Below are 8,697 nucleotides of genomic sequence, written 5' to 3'. Positions count from 1 at the left end.
TCAGCACCCTCACCATCACCTTCATCACCATCACCACCCTTACCATCACCACCACCATCACCACCTCCAACACCACCACCACCACCATCACCACCAACACCATCACCACCACCATCACCACCAACACCATCACCACCAACACCACCATCACCACAACCCCTACCACCATCAACAACACCCTCACCATCACCTTCATCACCATCACCACCCTTACCATCACCACCACCATCACCACCAACACCATCATCACCACAAACACCACCACCATCAGCACCATCAGCACCCTCACCATCACCATCACCACCACCATCACCACCAACACCATCATCACCTCCACCATCATCATCACCAACACCATCATCACCAACACCATCATCACCACCAACACCATCATCACCAACACCATCATCACCACCATCACCACCATCACCACCATCACCATCATCACCATCACCATCATCACCATCACCACCATCACCCTCACCATCACCACCCTTACCATCACCACCATTACCATCACCACCAACACCATCATCACAACCACCACCATCAACAACACCCTCACCATCACCTTCATCACCATCACCACTATCACCAACATCACCACCACCATCACCTTCACCACCTCATTATCACCACCACCAACACCACCACTCCATTATCACACTCACTGACACTACCACCATCACCACTGTCACCATCACCACCACCACCACTAGCAGCAGCATCAACATAACACTGTCACCACTACTGCCACCATGTTCCGGCACCATGTCACCACCACCTGTGCCCAGCCTCACTCCTATGAACACCTCTCTATCTCCCCACCATATGGCTGGCACAGGTCCAGGTTGGGTTGCACCAAAGAGCCCAGGGACCCCCTGCAGATGATGCTGGACTGGGCATCTCCTGGAGGGCAAGTGGCTGGGCTCAGCCCCTGGGATTGCCTGATGGCTGTCTTGGTCAGCAGGCAGGTGGAGCTGGACAGGCAAGTGACTGGCCTAGAGTCGGTCCTGTCACCAAGAAGCAGCAGACAAAAGCCTGTCCAGGGCAGCATCGGGCTGGCCAGAGAAAGAGGGACCATGTCGTCGTGGCGTGAGAAAGCAGTAGATATCATCCACATGGGACGTCAAGAAGGAAGGGTGCTGTTCTACAGGAGCCGGAGCAGATAGGGACAGCAGGCCGGGATCGTGGCTCCTGGGTGCAGCAGGCAGGGGAGCTTCACCCGGGTGCCACCGTCCTAACACTCCACGCTAGCATGGCTGTGGCCGCCTGCGTCATGAGGACCAGCCTCATCACCACCTTCTCCATGGCTACTGACGCTTGACATTCCCACGTGACCCCTGCCGTGATACCGCCACAATGACGCAAAGATGGCTGTCACCCACCAGTGGTCACTTCCCCTTCTGCCTTTAGTGACAGAGCTCCCAGGGTCTCCCAGGGTCATGCAGACCACAGAGATGGAAGCAGCCCTGGGCTGGACCTTCGTGGACAGGAAGTGTGCCGGGGGGGGCGCAGAGGGGCAGGGAAGCAAGTGGAACAGGACTGAGGGAGAAGTTGGACTGCAAGGCTGCCCCAACCAAGGTCTTAGCCGACCCACAGGACCTCTGAAGACCAGGTGACCTCACAGCTAGCCTACAAGAGCTAGAGCGACTCTCCTGCCCCATGTCATTCGGCACTGCATGCAGTCTGCCCCCAGGAAAGAAGCTGAGCATGATTAGCCACCCCCCCCACACACACATCTCAAATAAGATGTCCTTCTGTCCCCATAGGTGTCTGTGAAGTACACCAGTGCCCACTAAATACTACATTTCTACCTTCTGTTATAGAGAAACAAAGCCACAAGGCTAAATTCTGGGCAATAACATGAGAGAGGAAATTATGTCTGCCACTTCCAAGTCATGCCTGAAAAGGAATGAACATACCCTTCCCACTCTCCTGCCTACTGACTGGAATGTAGATGTGATGGTGGGAGCTGCAGCAGCCACCTTGAGTCTATGTGTGGAGGGTAGCAGAATTGCTCACTTATTCTCAGTTGTCAGAGGATAACTTCTACTGTGCTTAAGCATTTTGGGGGTCTCTTTGTTGTCTGTCCTCCTTGACCTTTATTGTGCATCACCCTTTTGTCAATAACCTGACCACTCTGTCCACTGTTATCAACACTCAAGTGGCCACCCCAGGCTCCAATCCTGGCTGGGTTGAACAACTAACTACCCCTTTCTGGGCCTCGATTTCCTCTTTGGAGAAATATATTTCCACAATTATACCTTCCAAGGTAATTTTAAGGATTAAACAAATGCGTTAGCACACAGGCTCCCCACCCTGCTGTCTGAACCCAGGGCCATCTCCTCAGTGGTAAGTGCTGTCACTGGGGCTGATGTCACTTCTGGGTTATGACAGCAGCATTGCAACGTCATCCCCAACTCAGGCACTAGAATCAACGCTGCCATTTTCACTTTAGACCAACAGAGTTGGGTCCCAGGCCACCTCCATCCATTAATGAATGAATTGCCCGTGACTGGTCACTTGGCTCCCCTGAGCCCTGGTCTTCTCTGTGCGCTGGTGGTAATGACAATCTCCAAGTGAGTGGCCGTGAGGATTAAACCTCACGGCGGGGTGTGCGTGAAAGGCCGAAGGCGGCCGCCAGCTTGTAGAAGGAGCTCAGTAGGCGGTGTCAGTTGACACTGCGGTGTCGCCGCATTGTCTCTGTAAACACCTTTGCTCCAGTCTCACCAGCGCCACGCACGAGTCCTCCTTGGACCCAGAGACGTGTGGGCTGAGGTGGACAACCTGGAATGCGTTCCAGGCGGCTCGGTTCTGGATGTGACCAGGTCCCAGCAACTCCTCACAGGCCCTGGGAACCTCACGGTGCTCTGACTGCCTCGCCGCCCGAGTTATTCCCTGGTCCCTGCGGCAGGATGACAGGTGGGCTGCCTGAGCCCTGGCTCTGAAAAACTGGATAGATAGGAGGAAAAGGACAAGAAAGGGAGGGAGGGACAGAGGACAGTGAAAACTCATCAGTTTGCCATAACCCAACCCCAGCCAATGACAAAGCACCTGGATGTCAGCCCCCCATGTCCCCGTTTACCCTCCCACCCATCAGTATCAGGCTCAAGGTCATGTGAGAGGAAATGTGAGCAGAGGTGACAGGTACCACCCCTTGCAGAAGCTTCAACGGTCATTGTGAACTTTATTTATTTTTTTTTGGCAGTGCTGGGGCTCAAACTCAGGGCCTACATCCTAAGCTGCTCCACCAGCCTTTTTCGTGATAGGTTTTTTTCATGATAGGGTCTCACAAAACTATTTGCCTGGGCTGGCTTCAAACCATGATCCTCCTGATCTCTGCCTCCTGAGTAACCAGGATTACGGGCGTGAGCCACCAGCACCCAGACCGTTGTGCACTTTTGCCGTAGCTCTTTTCCCTCTGCTGTGAGAGTAGCATGTTTCAAATAGGACCTGCTTCTTGGCCAGCCAGCCTTGCAGCATGAGAGAGAACTCAGGTTTGTTCCTGTAAGTGACTGAGACTTGGGGGATGTTTGTTACAACCGCATAAATGCTGACTGATACAACAGTTGGCATTTGTACAGCTTTGACTGTGGGTCAGGCCCAGCTCTGAGTCTGTTATGTTTGTTGCCTCATCTAGCCCTCATGGCAAACCCAATAAGATCCGGTAGACCCCTTATCCAGGGTGGAGATGCTCTGAGACCCCCACAGGATATTTGAAACCAGAGTGTGGAGCCCTGTGTATATAACACTTTCCTATTTATTCTTACCATAAATCTTGCCAACCTCAGCACAGGAGTTTATCTTTCCTTATTAAGCCAACAACATTCACCTTTTCACTTGAAGGAGACCCTGTGTGTCTTCTCTTTGGCATGTTCAAATTGCCAGTGTCACAGCTCTTGAACTCTGTGGCCATTATTAAGTAAAAGGAGTCACTCAAACATGAGTGACTGTATCATGATACAACAGGTATCTGATAACCAAGAGGATCACCAAGTGACAGATGGGTAGCATATACAGCATGGATACACTGGACACAGGTGTGATTCACATCCAAGGCCGGACAAAGTGGGACAGAGCAAGGTGTCAGCATGTCCTCAGAACAACATGCAACTTAAAACTGGTGTCTTGTTCATTTCTGGGCGACTAAGTGTTTTCAGAACACAGTTGATCTCCTTGGAAACAGCGGAAGGTGAGACTGGGGACAAGAGGTGACCACTGTGACTCTGTCTTATAGGCAAGATTTGTGGAGTACTGAGAGGTTAAGAACCAGGTGCAAACTAGTTGAGCCAAATTTGTGTGCCTTGGGTGAGGCAGGCTTGTTTTACCATTTCACAGATGGGAAAGCTGAGGTTCCAAGAGGCAAAGCCACTTGCCCAAAGCCATACAGCCTCTGTCCCTTCCTATCACAGGACCTCCATTTCTTCCTCATAGAAGGTGTGGACAGAGGACCACACTTGGAGCCCATTAGCACTCCACTGCCTCACTTGGCCGTGACAGGACCCAAGGGATCTTGGATGTCCCCAGACACTGCTGGGGTCAGGACCACCCCAGTCTTTGTACTCCTGAAGTCCAAGCTTAAGTTTCAGGAGCCCCGTGCCCCTCCTGGGTGCAGGGGGAGGAAGCAGCACTGCCCAGGCGCGTCAAAGTTTTTGACACTTGTTAATGTGCTCCACTTCTGTGTGCACCAGCTCTGGTTCCCATTAGCACCCCGCGCCCCGCGGTGGTCCAAGGCAGGGCTTGGGCTCCATCCAGAAAATGTCAGAGTCCACTGGGGCTGTCCTAACGACTTATCTAACGTGGAACATCAGATGGTTTGATATCCCAATTAGGCGTCCCCAGAGCTGCTAACTGGAAGCAGGTGGCCCATACATCACCGGGGAGAGCCGAGAGCGAGCGCCTCCCACTTCCCAGTACAGGGGATGGCAGGCCTGTCCCTCTCCCTCGCCCGCCATGGACATCCCCAGACAGGTGGGATATGGAAGGCCCAGGAAGGCTCAGCCTCACCCCCATCCCCAGAGGACCGAGGGACCCGTTCCTCTGGCAATGGCGTGGGTCTGGGTGGGAGTTGGCTCAAGTGAACCCCGATTCCCTGAGCAGCACAGCACAGCTCCACGTGGAGTCCAGGCACAGCCCTGGCATCACTGGCCACTGGACTGGGTCCCAGACCTGCACAGAGGTAGGAAGATGGTGTAGATGGTCTCGGGGTGTCCTTCTGCCACTTAAGTGACCAAACAAACCCAAAAACCTTCCCAGGCAGCCCCTACCCAAATCAGGAGTCCTTTCCCCAGCTCCCCTTGTCTCACTCCCAAGGAGAAGGCCCCAAGACATCCTGATGCGGCCCCAACCCCACAACCACCACCGCAATGCCAGGTCGCTGTCCTTGCTCACCCGGGCCTCGTAACAGACCCCTTGAGCCCCTCATGACTCTCTTCAAAAGCCCCCCCAAAGCCCAAATCCTCACTTTTGTTTGATACCAGGCTTTCTGCTGAGGGCTTCACAGCTGCCCTTTGGGGCACGGGGCGGGGCATTACCCATCATTGTCCCCACTGTCCAGAGACAGCAGAAGTGCAGAGCAGAGAGGAACAGTTAGCTCAGCCACACAGCTGCCTGACTGGCCCTGTCCACCCCCTCCATCTCTCTCTCCCTCTCCCTCAACCTTTCCTGTCTCCCCCTTGAGCTCCCTCTACGCACTCCTTCTTTTTCTCCCTTTTCTCTATCTCCCTCCATCCCCCTCTCCTTTCTTCCTCTCCTCCTTTCTTCTCCTCTCCCATCCCACACCCCCACTCTTCACCCTAAACCCCGCTGAGGTTTTCCAGACCTGCCCAGTCTCCCTGCCACAGGGCCTTTGCTCAGACTCTTCCTCCACCTGGTGCTTGAGTCCTCCACAAAAGTGCAGGGGCTGTGCCCTTGGTCCCCCACAGGGGTATTGTTCATTACCATTTGCTGAGTGAATGAAGGCACAGAGGAGGGAGGAGGGAAGAGACGGAGGGAGGGAGCAAGTAAATGCTGATCCCCAACACCCTCTCCCAGGACTGATCTGAACCACACTCACTCCAACCATTACCTTCCCGACTTCTGGACCAGCTGCTGGATCTGCTGGTTCTGACCCCATGATCCACTCCATTCCTGTGTCATCCTTCCTAGGACAGCACCTCCTCTGGGTCAGATACTTTCCTACATGCCTGATACCTCCATGTACCAGACTGACAGAACTCCCTGTTCTCATGGAGTTTAGGTGTCCTGAGTAAGTAAATAAGCCAACGAAGCAAAATAGATGTGTGCTAGACAGCAGTAAGTGTTAAGGAGAACGGTTAAGCAGGAAGGGAAAATAAATGAGAGAACAAACCATGTGATTCTCTGGAAAGAGCATTCCAAGAAGCGAATGCAGCCAGTTCAAAGGCCCTGAGGCATAAAAATGGCATTTGGGGGGTGGTGAGTAGGTCAGCATGGCTGCACAGGGGTATAGGAGGGAAAGAGGGCCCACAGTGAGGCCACAGACGTGATAGGGTGCCTTATGGCTCTGATCCACCCTGAAAACTGCCACTACCTCCCTTTCCTGGGTCTATGGTCCAGCACAAGTCTTGAGAGTCCCTTTGACTGGCCCGACCAAGGTCATGTGCTCACCCTCGAGCCAATCACTATAGACGAGGACAAGGTCACAAGGGTCTCGGGTCCCTCCCAGCACACTGAGTTCCAAACCACCCAGTTTAGTCTCTGAGAACTGGGGCTGAGGTAGCATGGGAGGGAAGGGGTGCTGAGAGTCATCAGCCCAGTCCACGGAAGTCACTGGAACCCCCCCACCGGCACTGGCGCTCTGCAGATGTGGCCCCAGCAGGTGCCCCTTGGAAGGCAATCTGGAGCAGGAAAGGGTCAAGTTACCAGCTGTCCCAATGGCTGTAGAAGGAGGTGTGGACAGCCGTCCTCTGAGGTCACTGAGACTCCCGGATTCTCTCCTCTAATGGTGGCCCACAAGGCAGAATCAAGAAATGAGGCCATTAGCTCTCTTTCAAAAAATTAAACCAAGGCGTAGGAAGCATGCAGTGAAAGCGAATTAAGAGATTAAAACTTGCTGAGCTCTGACAATCTGGTCCCGAGGGCCAGGAGAACAGGACACAGCCACGTCCAGGACCAGACCGTACAAGGCTGAACCCCAAAAGCTCATGGCCAGACCAGGCCTCTGCCAAGGCCCCAGGTCCCTCAGGAAGTCAGTGGAGGAGACAGAGAAGGGGTGTTCCCGAGAGAGCCTGCAGTCTGTCTTTGGGGTCTGTGATGGTTGATTTGGGTCGTCAACCTGATTCTTTGAGAGGCGCCAATAAAATTGGTAAAGCATGCTTCCAGGTGTTTCTGAGGGCCTTGATTGGCGGGTGAGCCAGCAAGCACCCCGAATTTGGGCAGCACCATGGGGACCCAGATAATGAAAAAGGAGAAAGAGGGAGTGCTAGCACACATACAGGCGACCTTTCTTGTCTTACTGTTGGCATCTCTTAAATCGTACATAGGAAGAGTGTTCATCAGGACACTTCTACACAAGCGTGTAATGTACTTCGATCATTTTCACCCTCTGTTATTTTTTATTCCCCTCCCTCGTTTTTCCCCTCCCCCTTTCTTTTTTGTTTTTTGTGGGGGGAGGCACTCAAGGTTTCACTACTTGCTAGGTAGGTGTTCTATCGCTGAAGTCTCACCTCCAGCCCTTTCTGCTCTGGTTATTTTAGAGATGGGGTCTCTCTTTTTGCCCAGGCCAACCTGGACCACGATCTTCCTATTTATGCTTCCCTGCATAGCTGGGATGACAGACATGACCCACCACACCTGGCGTATGGATTGAGATGGGGTCTCCTTAACTTTTTGCCCAGACTGACCTCAAACTGCAATCCTCCCAGTCACAGGCTTGAGTTACCGTGCCTGGCTTCCCTTCTCCTTTCTTGAGTTTTTTACTGCTTCTGTTGCCCCTGGACATTGGACACCAGATTCTTCTATCTTTGAAGGTGTGACTTCAAACTTGCACCAGTGACTCTCCAGGGGACTTCTGGACCTTGGACTAGGGCTGCATCACTGGTCCCTCAGGCTCCAGCCTCTTGGGCTAAGCAGCTAGCTAACAGTTTTCCTGCTCTCCAGCCTGTGGACAACCATTGCGGGACTCTCCCTCCTCTGATGGGGTGATCCATTCTACCAAACACCCACGTGTGCCCAGATATACCCTATTGGCTCTGCTTCTGTGGAGACCCCTGTGTAATATGGGGTCCCCCTGGCAGATTCCAGTCCCCTCCTCTAGACCAATATTGAAGACTGTGGGAAGAACCTGGACACAGTAAGTGAGGACCAGAATGGGGTCTCAGGTGACCCAGCAGAGGGCCCAACCACATGTGCCCAGGACACACTGACAATGGTCACCCAGGGAGGAAGAGGTCCAGCTGCCTGGGGCCAGCCCCCAGCTCTGGCCTCAGTTGTCCTTACACTTGTGTTCTCACAGTCAGGCTACCCTCAGGCACCGCTTCTCTGGACACTGCCCAGGCTTCCAAATGCCAGTTCCCGACGTCTTCCCTTGTCACTGCACCCACCAGCAGGCTCCCGAAAGCATGAGTCCCCAACCACAGCACGGTCCCTCACCTGGGGAGACTGAGTCTTCCCATCATGCATTTTGGTTCCCCCAAAGCAGCTTTCTAGGCCAGGCCATCTGGATTTACTCCATGG

This window comes from Castor canadensis, chromosome 7 (assembly GCF_047511655.1).
Source record: "Castor canadensis chromosome 7, mCasCan1.hap1v2, whole genome shotgun sequence".
Lineage (NCBI taxonomy): Eukaryota > Metazoa > Chordata > Mammalia > Rodentia > Castoridae > Castor > Castor canadensis.
This window is presented reverse-complemented; position numbering follows the sequence as displayed.